Source organism: Idiotropiscis lumnitzeri, chromosome 1, assembly GCF_059441095.1.
Source record: "Idiotropiscis lumnitzeri isolate Australia: NSW breed Sydney's pygmy pipehorse chromosome 1, RoL_Ilum_1.0, whole genome shotgun sequence".
Classification (NCBI taxonomy): Eukaryota; Metazoa; Chordata; class Actinopteri; order Syngnathiformes; family Syngnathidae; genus Idiotropiscis; species Idiotropiscis lumnitzeri.
In genome coordinates this window covers 3843430-3852587 of record NC_142391.1, presented here as the reverse complement: position 1 = coordinate 3852587, position 9158 = coordinate 3843430, and the positions used below count along the sequence as shown (strand labels likewise).

Sequence of the window (9158 nt, the reverse complement as noted above, 5' to 3'; positions counted from 1 at the left end):
CTGCGCCGCTCCCGCTGCACCGCAGAGAGGAAAATACCACCAGATGGCGGTTTAGGATTGCTGCTCTTCTCTGCGAGGCAACCTTCCGCTCGCACGGGCCAATTTGCCAATATAAAATAAGAGCAAATAATAAAAAAAGGGATCGATTCGTCGCTGCGGGAGGTGACGCTCGAGCCGGGGATGGTCGTTAAAGGTGAGTGCGCGGTGCTTTATTTGTCGTGCTTTTTTTGTGAGGCGGGAAAACGGGGGGTGGGGGGGTGGAGGAAGACGGCGCACAGATTCAAGATGGTGGACGCGCTGGAAAAAGGGAAGGCTGCTGCTTGGTTGTTGGACGGGAGGGGGGATGGGCGCTAGTGGTGGCTAACGGAGGCCACTGTTGCCGTTCTCCCTTCGTCAGTGTTAGCCTAGCCTAGCCTAGCCTGCGAGCAAACTAGCCTCCCATCCAAATAGAAAAATGTCGCTGGTGGAACTCTCTGGAAGGTGGATGTCTTCCTCCGCCTCCTCGCCACCTTTGTCCACCTGTCGCTGGAGTTGTCAACAAATACAAGAAGCCACGCTGTGTGACGTCTTTTGTTTGTGTGCGTGCGTGTTGCGATTCTCGTTTTACAACGATAAGATGAGCTACACAACTGGCTTCTTTTCTAGGTGCCTTCATTTTTATTATTTTTTTTTTTTTTACCCCTCTGGCTGCTTTTGCTTGCTCGTGTGTGCTTTAGTTGCTTTTATATTCTGTTGTGTGCGAGGTGTGTAAAGTGCCCAGAGATAACTTGTGTTGTGTTATGAATTGGCGCCAGGTAAATAAACTTGACTGAAAATGTGACGTGTGGAGGATGTGCTTCTGATTGCTGCTTTCTTCCCGTGTGTCAACATCAGCAATCTCCTTCCAAGTTTTGTTTCTTCTCATGTCTTTTTTTTTCTCCCCACTATTAACGGGGGTTCTGGTTCTCAATCACTAATGTAGCCTGTAGTTCACGTTTTGGATCTCATGGCGGGTCTAAGTCTGGGAAATATGAGTCACATCAGGGGGACTTTGTGGACTCATCGAGCAATGAACAAATCTTGACAAGCGGTCTCAATCCTGGACTGACCTTTGAGCTGCAATTTGTTTTGGTAGCGGGCTCTCAGTGTACCTCTGTGGTTATGTAACTGCTTTGTTTACATGTTTACATGTGACCTGCACAACAGTTGACATATCAGGTATGAGATGTTGAGAGACTGTTATGAGATTTCCGCCCCAATTTTGGGGGGATTTTATAGGGCAAATTTAGCAGCAGTATAACGCAGTTTTTTTTCCCCCGGCGCTGATACGGATTTATTAGAAGTGAAGGGGGTCGATAACAGATATTTGGAGCCGGTATTCTTTTCAAGTAAAAGGAATTATCCATCACCATCATTTTTTTTAATTGAATACATACTCCAACATGTCTTTTAAATGCTTTTAAGTACGTTTATTAACTTTGGATTTACAACATTTTAAAAGTCTTTATCATAATACAATAAAAAAAAAAATCTGACAAAAGTGCAGGGAGCTCCCAAATTCATCAGCATATTAATACTTCCCGAAAGTATTTTTTTTTTTTTTTTATTAATTTATTTTTTACGATAAATCGAGTTCTCCAAAGAAATGTTAACTTTCAATTATCTTTGTTCTATTTCATCCCTTTTGATTGCCAGAGCCTAACAAAAACCCTAAAATTTAAATGAACAAATAATACCCTGAGGTTAACCCAGTCTTAAATTAATCTATTATCGGCCACGCTGGAATTGTTTTTTTTTTTTCCAAGAGTGATGCTGATTTGTGTGAAAATGTTGAATATCGCCACCAGATGTGTTCATGCTGTATTTTTCACTTCTTTTATTCATTACAGACATTTATTTAAAAAAAAAATGCCACCTTACCAAATAACATGGACGTCAATGCCTTGACTTTTATTTTGAAGTTAAGGATGCTTAAAAAAACCGTATAATATCGCTAACGTATTACACTGCACCTGTTGCCAGCTTTTAGCGGCAGCACCGGCGATTAGCGGCGATTAGCGGCTGGCCCCGCCTACCGACCAAAGACAGCTATGATGAGCTAGCATGCCCCGTGACCGTCGTGAGGACAAGCGTTTGGAGAAAATGGGAAAACTCTGCACATGTTAATGCTAACTGCTTAATGCAAGTTTACGTTCCTTGTCCAAAAATGGAATTTGTTTATGATATGGAAATGTATTATTATTATTATTATTTTTGTCTTCTGTATTTAGAATTTTTTTTCACCGAGCAAAAAATTCACATTTTTTTTTTGTTCAAATCTGAATACCTGATTATTCAATAGAATTTTCACAAGGATATGCAAATACCCCTAAATTCCATCGCTACTGCCGTAGTCGATCAATTTTGTGGTTGGCTTTTTATCAATCCTAATCTATATACATAGATGCACGGTTTATCTTTATGGTCGAGGCAAGAGTGCTGCTTTTTTTTTTTTTTTTTTTTTTCAGTTAGTTTGTAACCGTCTGCAACTAGGCCACGCTCCAAAATGGAAACCCCTCTCTGGATATGAAACGATTGTTGCATGAATGTCTTGCCTTTAGTGTGCTCACTGTCAGCTTGGTGAGTCATTTTTTAATTAATTTTTTTATTTTTTGGCTCTTGTTAAAATGCCAGTGTTCTAATGTTTTCTTTTATTATGATGTCATTACTGTTCCGTAGGCTTTGGGGAGGCGTGCCTGCTGCGCGCGAGCAATTAGCAGCTCATTTTTAATGTCATACGGGTTATACTCGGAGTGTGTTGTTTGGACTGCGAAGCAGTTCCTCACGAGAAGAGCAAGAGTATCGAAGGACATCCCGAGTTTACACTTCGCGTTTACCAAATATTGATTGTTTATCACGCCACGTCTTGCAATCATGTGTTTGTATTCATCAAATATTGTTCAAAAGCACACACAGACGCAAATGCAACACTATTTATAGAAACAAGTTGTCATGGCAACCCGATGACTATTTCGTCTGCCGCGACAGCTATCGCAATTGTTTCACTTGAGAGAGAGAGAGAGAAATATTTAATTATTTATTTTGTCGACTTGAACCACGCGGCTCAAGTCCTGCCCGTGATTCATCGCAAGTTGTTTGGCGGCCGCCGAGCGAGCCTCTCTTGCCTCCGAATAGTTTGAAATCAGGCCAGGCTGCGATGGCTCTCCATGTTTTCAATGACTGCCTTCAAGCGCGCCTGAGCTATATTTGTGTCGCTCTTACTTTAATATTGATGCGATCACCTGTTGTCGGCGCTTGCGGAAGTGAGGAACGCCGGTGGAAGGAGTCTTCGTTTTTCCTGTCGAGTTGCTTTTTATGGTGGTGACTTTATCCGGAATGTGATGATTTGATGTGAAAAGCAATAAACCAGTCGCTTTGCCACTTTGCGCTTGACGTTTTGGAGTTTCATATCTTCTCGTGTTTCTCCCAAAATACTGATCCAAAAAAGAACGACGCACTTGTTTCAACGAGATGAGTTGACTCTGCACATACCCACGGGCACTCGTAGAAGGCGCGTGATTGGTTCCCGGCGCGAGATCGCTCAGTATGATCAAACATTGGCAAATAAAATATTAGTGTTCGTCATAAAACATTTGCTTTGCGCAATAACATCTACAAGGACCTTTTGGATCAAGTGCAACGCGAGATTCTAGTTAGAGTGAGCCAATTTTAGGATAGAAATTTAAACGTTATTAGCGAACGTTACGTCTTAATTTCTACGCCGCAGCGTTGGCTTTGAGATCACGCTCCTCTCACAGCTTGCAGCTTTGTATTTCTTCTAGTTTTTTTTTGTTTAACAAGTTTTTAGAAGGTTGGGAACCATGTCATTGAGGTGTAAATCCCTCCAAAATAAAAATTAAATACAATAATAATAATCATAGTGAAAAAAAAAAACTGTCAACCGATATATTGTGGTTTTTCACTTTTCACGGCTCGTTCCAGTCGTCATGAACCGCCCCAAAAACACGGATTACTTTAATTCTTATTGTTTTGCAGTAAACCCCCAACTGGCAGTCATTAAAAATTGACATCAAAATCACGAACGTTAATCGTTTTTTTTTTTTTTCGATTGAATCGTTTTAAAAATCGAGCTGAACTCGATTGAATTTCCGATAATCGTCCATCCCTAGGTTCTATGTTTTTATCTGGGTCATAATCAGAACATTATAGGTCAATTTTAATTCAATCAAGTCAATTAATGTATTATGTCACATTCACTTCGTAATAAGAGTGTAATTAGCTGTCAAGGATTGTGATTTATATTTTTTTGTAATTTCTTTTTTTTTATATCACTGCTTAGCTGTGGTCGTTGTGCCTTTTAATTATCTTACCGCCGTACGGTAAATCCTGCCTCGGCTCAGCATCCTTGTGTAAATTTCAACGCCATTTGTCTTGCCGTCTTTCCGGTCGTGTCGGAGATTAGCATGAGCACGGCGCCTCCCCGGAGCGCTGTTTCAAATCAGTCGACATCTGTCTAAAGTACAGCGCTCAAGCGCTGCGCATCTGATCGTGCTGTGACGCAAAAGCTCGTCTCCGTCCTTGACGGCTCTGCAAGCAAGTCAGGAAAGGTCTGGAAATCGGGCCTTGAAAGGAAAAAACGGCGAATCACAAATTGGTAAAAAAAAAAAAAGAGTTTTGAGCCTCTGGCGTCTTTCATACAGTATTTATTCAACGACGCTCGAGCATTATACGAAAGCTGCCAGGATTGTCGGCATTCAACCAAAAAGCTCACATCTTTCCACAATCTTCGGCGGCGCCATAGCGACATCCACGGCTAATTTTATTTTGTCTTCTACTCGAGGAACCCGTTCTTTGGTTCTATGACAAGCTTCAGCTAAAAATATCCCAAAATAAACTTATATGTGTGAAAATTGCAAGATGTTCTCTAAGTCCATCCCGCCAAATTACGACATGATGTTTCGAACTGAGGCACGTGCCTTTAAAAAAAAAATCGACTTCAATCGCGCAAATTCAATTTTATGACAAAACAATTTGGGCGGTGGAGTAGGTCCTGTACTCTTGTAATTAATTGTTGTACTTGTGCTCATTCAATGATTCGCCGGCATTTCGTAGCATTGCAGTATAGCGCCAACTACTGGAAAGGAGGACTTACTCGATGTCAGATTATTTTACTCAAATTTTTAAAAAATGTTTCCCCCCCGTGAAGTATTAGTTGCTGGTATCGGCGGCCTTCACGAGTACCTGATACCTTGAAACAAGGCCGGTATTGGTCCGACACGATACTTGGTATCAGTACTCGGCCATCCCTACACAGAAACGGACTTTTTAAAAATTTTTCTGAATACAAGCACCTATCTGAATGTTCACCAAAGTTGTCATTGTGGGGGTGATCGGAATTTGTGTTTGTCATGTTGCTTCACCGCGACGCTCATTCACAAAAGTGTGACGAATAGCGCATGTTGACGGGTCGCTCGCTGTATTGGGAGGGTTAGGATATCGGAAAATAAGCGACATCATTTGCCGTTTAGAGGCGGGAGGTTGAACGAACATCTTCACTCGGCCGGGGGGGGGTCTTGGAAAAAATGTTGATGGAGAACCTTTCATTCAAATTGTGGAAACATTGCATCATGGCACCAATATATAACGTGTTCGGTCTTAGGCCGATGTCGCAAACCTCTCAAAACATAAAACTCAAATATTTTTTTCCTCGTGATGTGAGCTGACAGCCACCAAGACAATGGTTGCTCTTTTGTCACTCCACATCATTCAATTGAGAGCTTAAGCGCAATCGCCTTGCATTGTCAAAAGACGGCTTGCGAGGTCTGCTTTAACCAGATTAGGCCCGTGTCGCACGGGGGGGATCCGCGTTTTGACACACACACACACATAGCGCGCAAACACGTGCACACAATCGCACAGCCATCTGCCGCTGCCACAAACTACTGTACTCTCATTCTTTCGACGACACACACAGTTTGGAGGAGAAGGAGGGGCGGGCGAGGATGCTGCGTGAATTGCTCAAAGTGACAAGATCTCCACTGAAAAATGGAATCCCTGCCCCCGCCACACACACACGCACACACACCCCCTCTGAGAGTGTGAATTAAAGATAAATACATCATAAGGGGGAAAGGGGACAACTCAAGAATGGGGAAGAAAATGTGCAACGGCTGCTTTCTTGGCTCCACTTGACACAAAATGACGGTGGTGTTGCCCCTTTCTTTCACACTGCCGGTTAAAAGTAGACGCCGTCACTCAAATGGGGAAGCAAGATCAGGCAACTTTTCGACTACAGTGGTGCCTTGAGATATGAGCGATCTGACTTAAGAGTTATTTGAGACGAGTTCGTTGCGTCACTTCAAAACGCCATATCTATGGATTTCAGATATTTAAAAAATGTGCCGGTGTGTATTATTTTTATTTATATATATATATATATATATATATATATTAGTGCTGTCAAGTGAGTAATTTTTTTTAACTAATTAATCGCAAAAAGTTCCATGATTAATCGCGATTAATCACATTTTTCAACTACTATTTTTTGCCAAGCTCATAACAGATATTTACTTGAATAATATCTTGGAATTGATGCAGAATCACCAAATGTGAAGTATGTTTAATTCAAAGACTGTTCTAATAGCTTTCTTGGATTCTTGAATATGATCTAAATGGAGACATCTTTACTGGCATTTTTCTTTGAGACGTTTCTCAAAATCGCCCACAAGCGCCAACACTCCAGCAGTGTTGGTTTGCAAGGCCCAGTGGTAACTTCAACACAGTGTTTTGTTCTGAGACGTGCTAAAGACGGCTAATATGGCACGATATTTGCAAAGTATGCAAATTATTTTTTGAGTAAATCAAGCGGAGTTAACTGAGTTAAAATATGTTGGATTTCCTCCGCAATGCTTTTCAGTTTTCTGAATTTCTGCATTTCGCATGCCAGCCCAGTTCTGGTTCGCTGGGGCTATCTGGGGGTTTGTATTCGACTATATGTCGTTACTTTTGTAACACAAGCAGCATTACGATCCATCCACTTGCTTTGTGGTCACATTTTAATGAGTGTTTTGCCACCTACAGGACTGGAGTAGCATTGCATCAACCGAACGTTGAGGTTTTTCAATCAAACGCGTTTTTAGGATTTTTTTGGGGGGGGTGGGGGGGCCTTGGCGAGTTGGCGGAGAGCTGCTAGTTCATGTCTGGTTTTATTTATTTCTTTAAACTCCACTGAGGGATAATCCACCATCATAAGATTCAACCTAAATGTGGATCTTTGCGGTCATCACTGTGCAAACGCACACAATTCTATAATTCCACTCTTTGGGCATGAATAAAACATGTCTTTGTTGCACCTCTCAGACGTCCTCAGCCGATGAATGGAATCCCACTGATGGGGATTGTGTTGCCAGGAGCTTTAATCGGAGCGTTAAGTCACATTACTTACTATCATTTGCTCGCGAGACGTGCTCACACTCGCATTTTTCGCCCTCTCTGTGGTATTTGCTGATGGATTTTGCAGATCTGTGCTGTGCGCCAAGCAGCTGGCGCTCTCCTGCAGTCAGAAAGCAAATAAGTGCGAGCGTAGGTGATTCAGCAGCACGCGTTGTGCGTGATTGATGCTGTTGTAGTAAAACACAAGCCGGCGCGCCGGCCAGGATGACTTAATGGGACTTTTTCAGATTTAAAAACAGCGATCAAAGTGTTGTTATGGCTTTTTATTCCTGTGATGTTTTTGACTTTTTTTTTCAAGGTACATAAGGACGCTTTACATGCTCATGAGTCGGCCTGTCACGATAAATTTTCATGGACAATATATTTTTTCGCATAAACGATTAATAATTTTTAATGTCACTGATGTGAGAGCCTAAATAAAGTAAATCATTTTTAAGTAGCTTTCAATTCTCATTGATAGAAGAAAATTTGTATTGGAACAATACAAGACTTTTGATTAAAAAATTTTTTTTATAAAAATGCCTCAAGCGCTGTTGGGAAAAAAAATGGCAATAAAACAAACATTATCTGTGGTGGCAAACTAAAATGAGATCTCCTTCACAGTGTCTTCTTTCACCTGATTGTACGAGGCTGTCAGGGAAATTAATATTTTTCTCGGGAATTTCTAGTCTTTCTCAGTTTGTTCACGTCGCTATTTTTATTATTGATGGCTTTCTCTTATCGGTTTTTTGTCATAAATTGCGTAAATATAATTTCCATTGGATTGCAAATACACATCCAACATACGGACTCATGCAAACAATTAAGCTTCGTGTCCCATCAAGTACATTTGGGAGTCGGCTAAATTGAGACAAGATCATGTTCATTTAAAAAAAAAAAAAAATAATTTTTGTTTGCTTGTTACCCATGAGATTTGTTTTTATTTCTAAAATAGATACTTTGGCTCAACAAAGGTTGTTTTCCAACTCAGCTAATCAAAACTGTACTAAATAAATGCTCAAGTTACGAAAAAAGTCGTATATGATGCACACAGCATAGACTGTCGTGTCTGTACAACGAGGCACTCGAAACGGGTGCCGGTCGCCAGTGTCTTTAAGTTCCAGGCGAGCGTGGTGAATGTTCGCAGAATCAGTAGTACATAAACCCAACATGAAGTAGTGCAAAAGAACTCCGTGCGGTGTTAGCCAAAACACTTGATTTTGCCATCTAGCATTAGCGCTACTCTACACTTCTGCGCCTCATTGAATTCACGAGAAAAACAGTTTGCCATGCCTATGAACCGACGAGCAAAGCGTTTTCAACTGTTTTCAAAAGCCGCTGAGCTTTCGTCTTGTACGTAACACAATTTGAAACATGTCTGTTTCTTGGGAATTGACGAGTCACTTTTTGGAAAAATAGAGAGGTTGGGAAAAGTCACTAATTTGGCAATGCTGACTCTCAGCTAAAAAAAAAAAAATTGATTACAAAAATTGCCCTGACAAATAAAAACTGAATTTGGTAGCTCAAATGACTCAATCGTCCAGCTGCACAAAGGCGTGTTTGTTCAACTCCAGGCATGCGTCAGTTGACTTGTGCCCACGGTTGCCCTTTCATTGCGCTAAATGCAATCTTCTGACCGCTGTCCCCTTTAATTACAGCTCACTGTGTGTGCCTTCACAGTGGAAAAAAGAAATAAATAAAATGGTACCGCTCGATCTCCAAATTAGTGATGGACCGATATGTTTTTT

At 41.3% G+C, this 9158-nt stretch overlaps 1 protein-coding gene across 1 annotated transcript in view; it reads left to right on the top strand.

Annotated features, from left to right (window-relative positions):
* The window catches only part of stag1a (STAG1 cohesin complex component a), a 31195-nt gene continuing 22037 nt past the window's right edge, over window positions 1–9158 (top strand). Inside the window, exon 1 of the mRNA XM_088311117.1 lies at window positions 1–193. The gene's annotated coding sequence lies outside the window, so the exon portion shown is untranslated. The remainder of the gene's footprint in view (window positions 194–9158) is intronic.